The sequence below is a fragment of the Panthera tigris genome, chromosome C1 (genome assembly GCF_018350195.1).
Source record: "Panthera tigris isolate Pti1 chromosome C1, P.tigris_Pti1_mat1.1, whole genome shotgun sequence".
NCBI lineage: Eukaryota > Metazoa > Chordata > Mammalia > Carnivora > Felidae > Panthera > Panthera tigris.
The window spans coordinates 141,436,565-141,445,152 of record NC_056667.1 but is presented as its reverse complement, the minus strand read 5'-3'; the positions used below and the strand labels follow the sequence as shown (position 1 = coordinate 141,445,152).

Here is an 8,588-nt window from a genome sequence, read left to right as displayed (position 1 = left end):
TACATTAGAGAGGTATTATTTGATATTATATATACCTTTTTTTTGGTGCAAAGAAAACTTAAAGCTTTTTTAGGACATCTTGTCTCTACACTTAACTTGAGACCCATAAAATGTCTTATTAAAAATGTGAATATACTTGTAGAAAATACGGTGAATTCTTGCAACAAATGCAATTTCTTGTTCCTTATGTAAATCTTTGGAATGTTTCTTCAACTGACAATTGCCCTTGATGAAAAAGAATAGATAAACTTCAACTAAAGTGAGAACATGACAAGATATTTGGGGAAAATCCACTTAAGATGCATGTATGCTGGGTTAGAAGGAGTGTATTAATTATGCCCCAAAAGAGGATCTTAGCATTTTGAAGTTGGTTTCCTAAAGCTATTAGTTCACATTTAGTGTTTTAGAAATTACTGGAAGCAAAAATAGGAATATAATTCTACCTGTTATAAAACCATGTTATGTCTCTACTTAGAATGTTTCACTTCAAATAAGGCTACAGTGATCATGGAAAGGATCAAAAAAAAGGAACCCAAACTGGACAGAGATAAAGACAGACTTAAAAAAAAATAATTCTTATGTATTTTAGAGAAAGACTTAAAAAATAGGATCTTAGGAAGATATAACTGAGTACAAATATTGAATAAATTCTGAATACTAAAATTAGGCTGTATCTTTTAAAGTAAAAAGTGGTAAATTTTAGGATAATTGTCTATTCCATAGACTCTGTAAATGTGGCTATCTATTGCCTTAAAGTGACATTTTAAATCTCAATTGTGTGTTGATGTTTTACCTGTCTTTAGCGCCCTGCCCAGGTGTTTGTTCTTCTGACTGTACCTCTACAGAGATTCATGGAGTTCAATCATCATAGCCTAATAAACATCATTAAATGACAAATACAAAATGAAATCAAGTATAAATAAATAATTTCTTTACATTAAAACTAAAAAAAAGACAGTTCATTACATTCGCATGATGAAGATTAAGTGAATATTATTTTTAAAAATAGCAAACTAGTTTATTGACATTCACCGGCAAAATGAATTAGTCAGTAAATACTTATTAAACTCTATGTAAAATATATAAAAATTTGATGTGTTATAATGAGGTATTATCCATATGACCTTAAGGTAAATAGAAAGGGCTGTGTATGTATGTATGTATGTATTTATTATTGCTATTTTTTAAAGTAATCTCTACGCCCATGGGGCTTAAACTCACAACCCTGAGATCAAGAGTCTCATGCTCCACTGACTGAGCTAGCCAGGCTCACCAAAAGGGCAATGTTTTTAATTTTGGCCAATTTAGGTCCCTGAAACTTGTTTCAAAGTTTGCATCTGTGTATTGTAGTTAAGGCCAGCCTGGTTGATTCCAGGAGTGAGGCAATGTCGCCACCTACTGTGCAGACCATGGTAATGATGATGATAAAGGGAAAAATGAATAATTTTCCAGTTTTAAATAAATTATGAGGTAAATATTAAGCTAATTTTGGGTGTGATTACATTATACCACTCCTCAATTGTATCATCAGTGTACTGGATTACTGAGAACCAAACAATTGATCCTAGTTTTGTCAAGCTAGGCCTTGGTAGCCGTGTGCTTTTAAGGTAAACCTCCTCTCTATTTTTTTTTTTTTTTTTTTTTTTACTTTGAGTGTAATTGACATACAACGTTACATTAGTTTCAGGTATTCAACTTAGCGATTTGACAGGTTTATACATTACGCTATGTTCATGTGTAGCTACCATCTGACCTGTTACATCACTGTTATAATACCACTGACTCCGTCCCTTTTATTCTCATGACTTCTCCTACCATTATTTTACTACTATCAATCTCTCTCTTTATGTCTGTTAATATTTGCTTTATGTATTTAGGCGTTCCAGTGTCAGGTGCATAGATATTTGCAATTGTTATATTCTCTTGTTGGATTGACCCGCTTATCATTATGTAAGGACTTTGTCTCTTGTTAGTTTTTGTTTTAAAGTCTGTTTTGTCTGATACACGTATTGCTATCCCAGCTTTTTTTTTTTCTTCCATTTGCCTGGTGAGTGTTTTCCATCCTTTTGCTTTCAGTCTGTCTGCACCCTTAGGTCTGAGGGGAGTCTCTGCAGGCAGCATATAGATAGGTCTTGCTTTTTTATCCATTCCCCACCCTATGTCTTTTGATTGGAGTATTTAGGCATACTGATAGGTATGTATTTATTGTCATTTTAAATTTATTTTCTAGTTACTTGTGTAGTTCCTTGTTCGATTCTTCTTGCTCTCTTTGTGACTGATGAGTTTCTATAGTGTTACATTTGGCTTTCTTTCTCTTTATTTTTTGTATATCTACCAAAGGTTTGGGTTTGTGGTTACTGTGAAGTTGATATATAACATCTGAAGTAAATAGCAGTCTATATAGATACGATGGTCATTTAAGTTCAAACACGTGCCAAACACAAACACACAGAAAAAGGGGGGGGGCTTCTTTTTCTTTACCCTCTTCCCTTCCCTTTTAACTCCGTTCTCTACATTTTACATATATGTTGTCATATTTTACATCTTTTTATTCATAACTTTCTCATGTTTAATTAGAACTATTTCTTTTCCATTTAAAGAATTTCCTTTAACATTTCTTGGAAGGCTGGTGTAGTGGTGATAAACTCCTTTAACTTTTGCTTGTCTAGGAACCTCTTTACCTCACTTTCCAATCTGAATAAACTTTCCTGGTAAAGTATTCTTGGTTGCAGGTTTTTTTCCTTTCAGCACTTTGAATATACCATGCCATTACATTCTGGCCTGCCAAGTTTCTGCCAAAAACTCAGCTGACAGCCTTTTAAGTTTTTCCTTGTAGATAACTTTTGTTTCTCTCTCGCTGTCTTTAAGATTTTTCTCTTAATTTTTAAACTTTGACATTTTAATTATTATGTGCTGTGATGTGGAACTCCTTGGCTTCATCTTATTCTCTGTGTTTCTTGGACTTGGATGTCTATTTCCTTCCCTAGCTTAGGGAAGTTTTCAGTTATTATTTCTTCAAACATGCTTTCTACACCTTTCTCTCTTTCTTCTTCTTCTGGGACCTCTATAAGTGTGAATCTGTGTTTCCTTGATGTTGTTTAAGAGATCTCTTAATCTAAGTTTATTTTTTAATTAATTTATTTATTTATTTTGAGAGAGAGAAAAAAATGAGAAGGGGAGGAACAGAGAGAGAGAGAGAGAGAGAGAGAGAGAGAGAGAATCCCAAGCATGCTCCCTGCTGTCAGCACGTAGCCTGATGCAGGGCTCGAATCCATGAACTGTGAGATCATGACCTGAGCCGAGATCAAGAGTCGAATGCTTTAACCAACTGAGACACCCAGGTGCCCCAATCTATCCTTATTAAAAAAAATTTTTTTAATTATTTTATATTTAAAATTATTTTAATTATTTAACACTATTCAACTTGTGTGCTTTCCACTGCCCTATCTTCTAGATCATTGATATGTTCTTGTGTATCCTGTAATCTGTTGATTCCCTTTAGTGTGCTTTTTATTTCAGTTATTGTATTATTCAGCTCTGATTAGTTCTTGTTATTTTTTTAAATTCAAAAAAATTTTTAATGTTTATTTATTTTTGAGAGAGAGAGAGAGCATGAGGAGGAGAGGGGCAGAGAGGGAGGGAGATACAGAATCTGAAGCAAGCTCCAGCCTCGGAGCTGTCAGCACAAAGCCTGACTCGGGGCTGGAACTCTGAGATCATGACTGAGCGGAAGTCCTACGCTCAACCAACTGAGCCACCCAGACACCCCAACTGAGGTTTTTTTCTTGTTCTTTTTTTTGTAGCATATTCTTCTGTGTCCCCATTTTGCTTGACTTTCTCTATTTATTTCTATGGATTAGGCAGAATCGCTACTTGTCCAAAATTGAAGGAGCAATCTTGTGTATGGTGTCCCTATGTGTGCCTGGTGAGTTTTGCTAGCTGGCTGGAGCTGTGGCTGTGTATGCTAGTTACCTCTTTTGAACTGTGACTTTTTACAGAAAGAAGAAAATGAAGAAGAGAGAGAGAAGAAAGAAAAGTACGAAAATACGAAAAAAAGAGAAAGAAAACAAAATTAAAAAGAACAAAAATTAAAACAAGACAAATTAGAATTATAAAAGTAAAATATAGGGGCGCCTGGGTGGCTCAGTCGGTTGAGCGTATGACTTCAGCTCAGGTCATGATCTCACAGTCTGTGAGTTCAAGCCCTGCGTCAGGCTCTGTGCTGACAGCTCAGAGCCTGCAGCCTGCTTCAGATTCTCTGTCTCCCTCTCTCTCTGACCTTCCCCCGTTCATGCTCTGTCTCTCTCTGTCTCAAAAATAAACATTTAAAAAAATTAAAAAAAAAAATAATAAAAGTAAAACATATTTAAAACTTTTTTTAATTAAAAAAAACATTAAAAAACACAGTTTATTTTCTGTGCTCCAGCACCACAGAGGCTGGTGTGGGCTTATGGAGCCTGGGTGCTGAAGTTTCAAGGTCACTGTGAGCCAGACCCTGTCTCAGTCTGAGCTTTTAAGGTGAAGTGGGAGAGAGTATCCCTGCAGCTCCTCAGCCCTTTAAAACTGAGACTTCTATTTCTATATCCCAGTGCTTACCAGGGCTGGTGTGGGCTTGTGGACCCTGGGCTTGCTGAGGTTACAAGCTCCTTGTGATAACCAGACCTGGCAGTTATGGCATTCGGCCTGCCTGTCAGGGCATCAGACCCGCCCATTATGGTGTCCAGACCCTGCTCTGGTCTGGGCTTTTAAGGTGGGGTGGGAACATAAACTCTGTCATTCTCTAATCCCTCTGACCTGGAGAGCTTTCCTGTAGTTCCTTCATTCTTGGTGAAGCTCTACTGTTGTCTTCTATATACTAGTTGCCCTTTTAAACCACCGCTATTTTTTCTGTGCACAAGCAGAGGGATCTGTTCCCATCCCCCAGTACTATCCCTCCCCACTGCTGTTCACAGTTTAGAGGGTTGGAAGTTTCCTTTGTTACCTTGTTTGCATTTCTCTTGCTGTTCTCTTGTCATTCTATCATTGGTTGTTTAGTAACTATTCAGTCAGCCCTCAGTTCTTCCTCAGCAGGAATTGTTCTATTAATTGGTTCTATTAATTTGGTATGTTCCATGGAGAAGGTGAGTTCAACGTCTTCCTATGTTGTCATCTTGGACTGTAATTCCTCAGGATCTTTCTTTAAAACACATACACACATATGCACACACACAATTTTCTGAATTTGTGTCTTTTTCTCTTCTCCAACCCTTTCATCAGGACCTTTTGATGTTAATATTGTTTCCATTTATCCTTTACTTTTCCATAAGCTGATTTCCAAAGTGGTCTTTTTCTTTTCTTTCTAGACTTCCCATACAGTTTCTCTTTTTATTTTGCTAAAGATCCAATCTATCCAATTTGTGAGAGTTTTTTTTGTTTTTGTTTTTGTGTTTTTAGTTTTTTTGAGAGAGAGAGAGAATGAGTGGGGTTGAAGCAGAGAGAGAGAGAGAGGGAGAGAGAATTCCACGCAGTCTCAGGATGGTGGAGGCCGTGTAGCATTGCCATTACTCTGAGGAGAACAGTCGGTAGAGGGGTGCAAAAATGCAGAGCAATAAAACCTTTAACTTGGAGAAACAAAACCATACTCCAAGGAAGCATGATCAGCATCATCACCAGCAGCACCACCAACAGCAACAGCAACAGCCACCACCACCACCAATACCTGCAAATGGACAGGAAGCCAGCAGCCAGAATGAAGGCTTGACTATTGACCTGAAGAATTTTGGGAAACCAGGAGAGAACACCTTCACCCAACGTCGCCGTCTCTTTGTGGGCAATCTTCCTGCTGACATCACTGAGGAGGAGATGAGGAAACTACTTGAGAAATATGGGAAGGCAGGTGAAATCTTCATTTATAAGGATAAGGGCTTTGGCTTTATCCACTCGGAAATGTGAACCCTAGCGGAGACTGCCAAAGTAGAGCTGGACAACATGCCACTTCGTGGAAAGCAGCTGCGTGTGCGCTTTGCCCGCCATAGTGCATCATTCATGTCCGGAACCTTCCTCGGTATGTTTCCAACGAACTGCTGGAGGAAGCATTTTCTGTGTTTGGCCAAATGGAAAGGGCTGTAGTCTTCGTGGATGATTGAGGAAGGCCCTCAGGAAAAGGCATTGTTGAATTCTCAGGGAAGCCAGCTGCTCGGAAAGCTCTGGACAGGTGCAGTGAAGGCTCCTTCTTGTTAACTACATTTCCTCAGCCTGTGGCTGTGGAGCCCATAGACCAGTTGGATGATGAAGAGGGATTCCAGAGAAGCTGGTTATAAAGAACCAGCAATTTCATAAGGAGCGAGAACAGGCACCCAGATTTGCACAGCCTGGCTCCTTTGAGTATGAGGATGCCATACGCTGGAAGGCACTCATTGAGAGGAGAAGCAGCAGCAGGACCAAGTGGATCGCAATATCAAGAAAGCTAGTGAGAAGCTGGAGATGGAGATGGAGGCTGCTCGCCATGAACACCAAGTCATGTTAATGAGACAGGATTTGATGAGGCGTCCAGAAGAACTCCGGAGGAGGGAAGAGCTGCACAACCAAGAAGTGCAAAAACGAAAGCAACTGGAGCTCAGGCAGGAGGAGGAGCACAGGCGCCATGAAGAAGAGATGCGGCGGCAACGGGAAGAAATGATGCAGTGACAGCAGGAAGGATTCAAGGGAACATTCCCTGACGCAGAGAACAGGAGATACGGATGGGCCAGATGGCTATGGGAGGTGCTTTGGGCATAAACAACAGAGGCGCCATGCCCCCTGCTCCGGTGCCAGCTGGTACCCCAGCTCCTCCAGGACCTGCCACTATGATGCCAGATGGAACCTTGGGATTGACCCCACCAACCACTGAACGCTTTGGCCAAGCTACTACCATGGAAGGAATTGGGGCCATTGATGGAACCCCTCCTGCGTTCAACCGTGCAGCTCCCGGAGCTGAATTTGCTCCAAACAAACGTCGCCGATACTAATAAAAATTTCAGTGTCTCGTTTCCCAAAAACTCTTAAAAGAAGGACCTTTTCTGGACTAGCCAGAATTCTGCCCTGGAAGAGTGTTAGGTATTTCTCCCAATAGGTCTTCCTTGCCTGTACTACTCTAAGGGAGTATGCTGGAGGCCGAGGGCAAGGGGTGGGGGGCGATAAAATTTAACAAATCAGTTCTGTGTGGTATATTGTCTAGCTAATTGATTCTGTGTAGTGCATTCCTGAAGTCTCCTGTGATTGTTGAGGGCCTGGGGTGAGGGTGGGGGAATCATGACAAAATGGAGCCAGTTAGACCCCCTGTTAATCTTGCTCACTCCATTCTTTGTCCATCCTGTTCTATTTGCTTTCTCATTCTTACACCCTCCAAACCCAGAGACACCGCCACCTACACCACAAAAACAAACATCCCCCAATGACCTTAGCCGCATTGCTCCACTTGCAGGTGGGAATTCAGGCAAATGTCCACAGACGTCACAGACAACATACATACGGTTCTGTTATATCCCATATATTACCCCTTCGTGTCCTAAGGAAGACATTTTCTCTTAGAGACTTTCATTTTAGTGTATCTTTAAAAAAAAATCTTGTGTTGAGTTGCCTCCATCTTTTTTCTTGGGTAAGGGTAACCCAGGAATGGCCCTTTTCTGTCTATGATGTTGCTGTTCACAGCTTTTCTTGATAGGCCTAGTACAATCTTGGGAACAGGGTTGCTGTATGCTGAAGGTTGGACAGTAGCTCTTAGTCTTGCCTATCTTAGGTAGTTACGCTGTGCATTTTTTTATTGGTGTACCACACTTGATTTGTTCCTGATATCTTTGGAGCTTTTCTGAGAAATGGAGCAGTAATGCAGCATCAACTTATTAAAATATATTTTAAGCCTTTAAAAAAAAGAAAAAAAAAAGAATTCCAAGCAGGCTCTATGCTGTCAGTGCAGAGCCCCACATGGGGCTTGATCCCACGAACTCTGAGATCATGACTTGAGCCAAGTTTAAGAGTGGGATGCTCAACCGACTGAGCCACCCAGATGCCCCCAATTTGTGAGAGTTTAGTTTGAGATACATCTTTTCAATTACAATCAGAACTATTCCCAACACCATATTTGTTGGGCTAACTACCCTCAACTAGGCAACTAAAATATTTTAAATGTGTACATACCATTGTTCACTTGAACCAACACTTAGTATTTCTCTGTCTTTTGCCTATGTATTCTCTTCCATTAATCGGTCATTTGCATAAATCACTCCTCCTATCTGAATATAACTCATTTGAGGGCAGTTATTATATCATTTTCATGCTTCCTCAGCATCAACCCTTATCCCACCACTAGTATTTTGCAAATAGTAGGCACCCAATATTTACTATATGAAATGTGAGAAATATAATACACTTGAAAAATGCTTTTATTCATTGTGATGGAGTGGGGAAAATAAAGTAATACAAAGATAGAAAAGAAAAAAGTAATAAGAATTTTATTGAATATTTGGGCACTTCTTTGTTCTTTTCAGCCAACTTCAGGAGAACAATAGTGAGGACTGGAAGGTAAGAGGAAGGAATTAGAGAAATAAAGGACAAGTAATCAATCAAACATA

The 8,588-nt window shown here is 39.5% G+C and overlaps 1 pseudogene; it reads left to right on the top strand.

Moving 5' to 3' along the window:
* The first annotated feature begins 5,563 nt into the window (after window positions 1–5,563).
* LOC102962321 lies at window positions 5,564–6,986 on the top strand (annotated as a pseudogene).
* The last annotated feature ends 1,602 nt before the right edge of the window (window positions 6,987–8,588 follow it).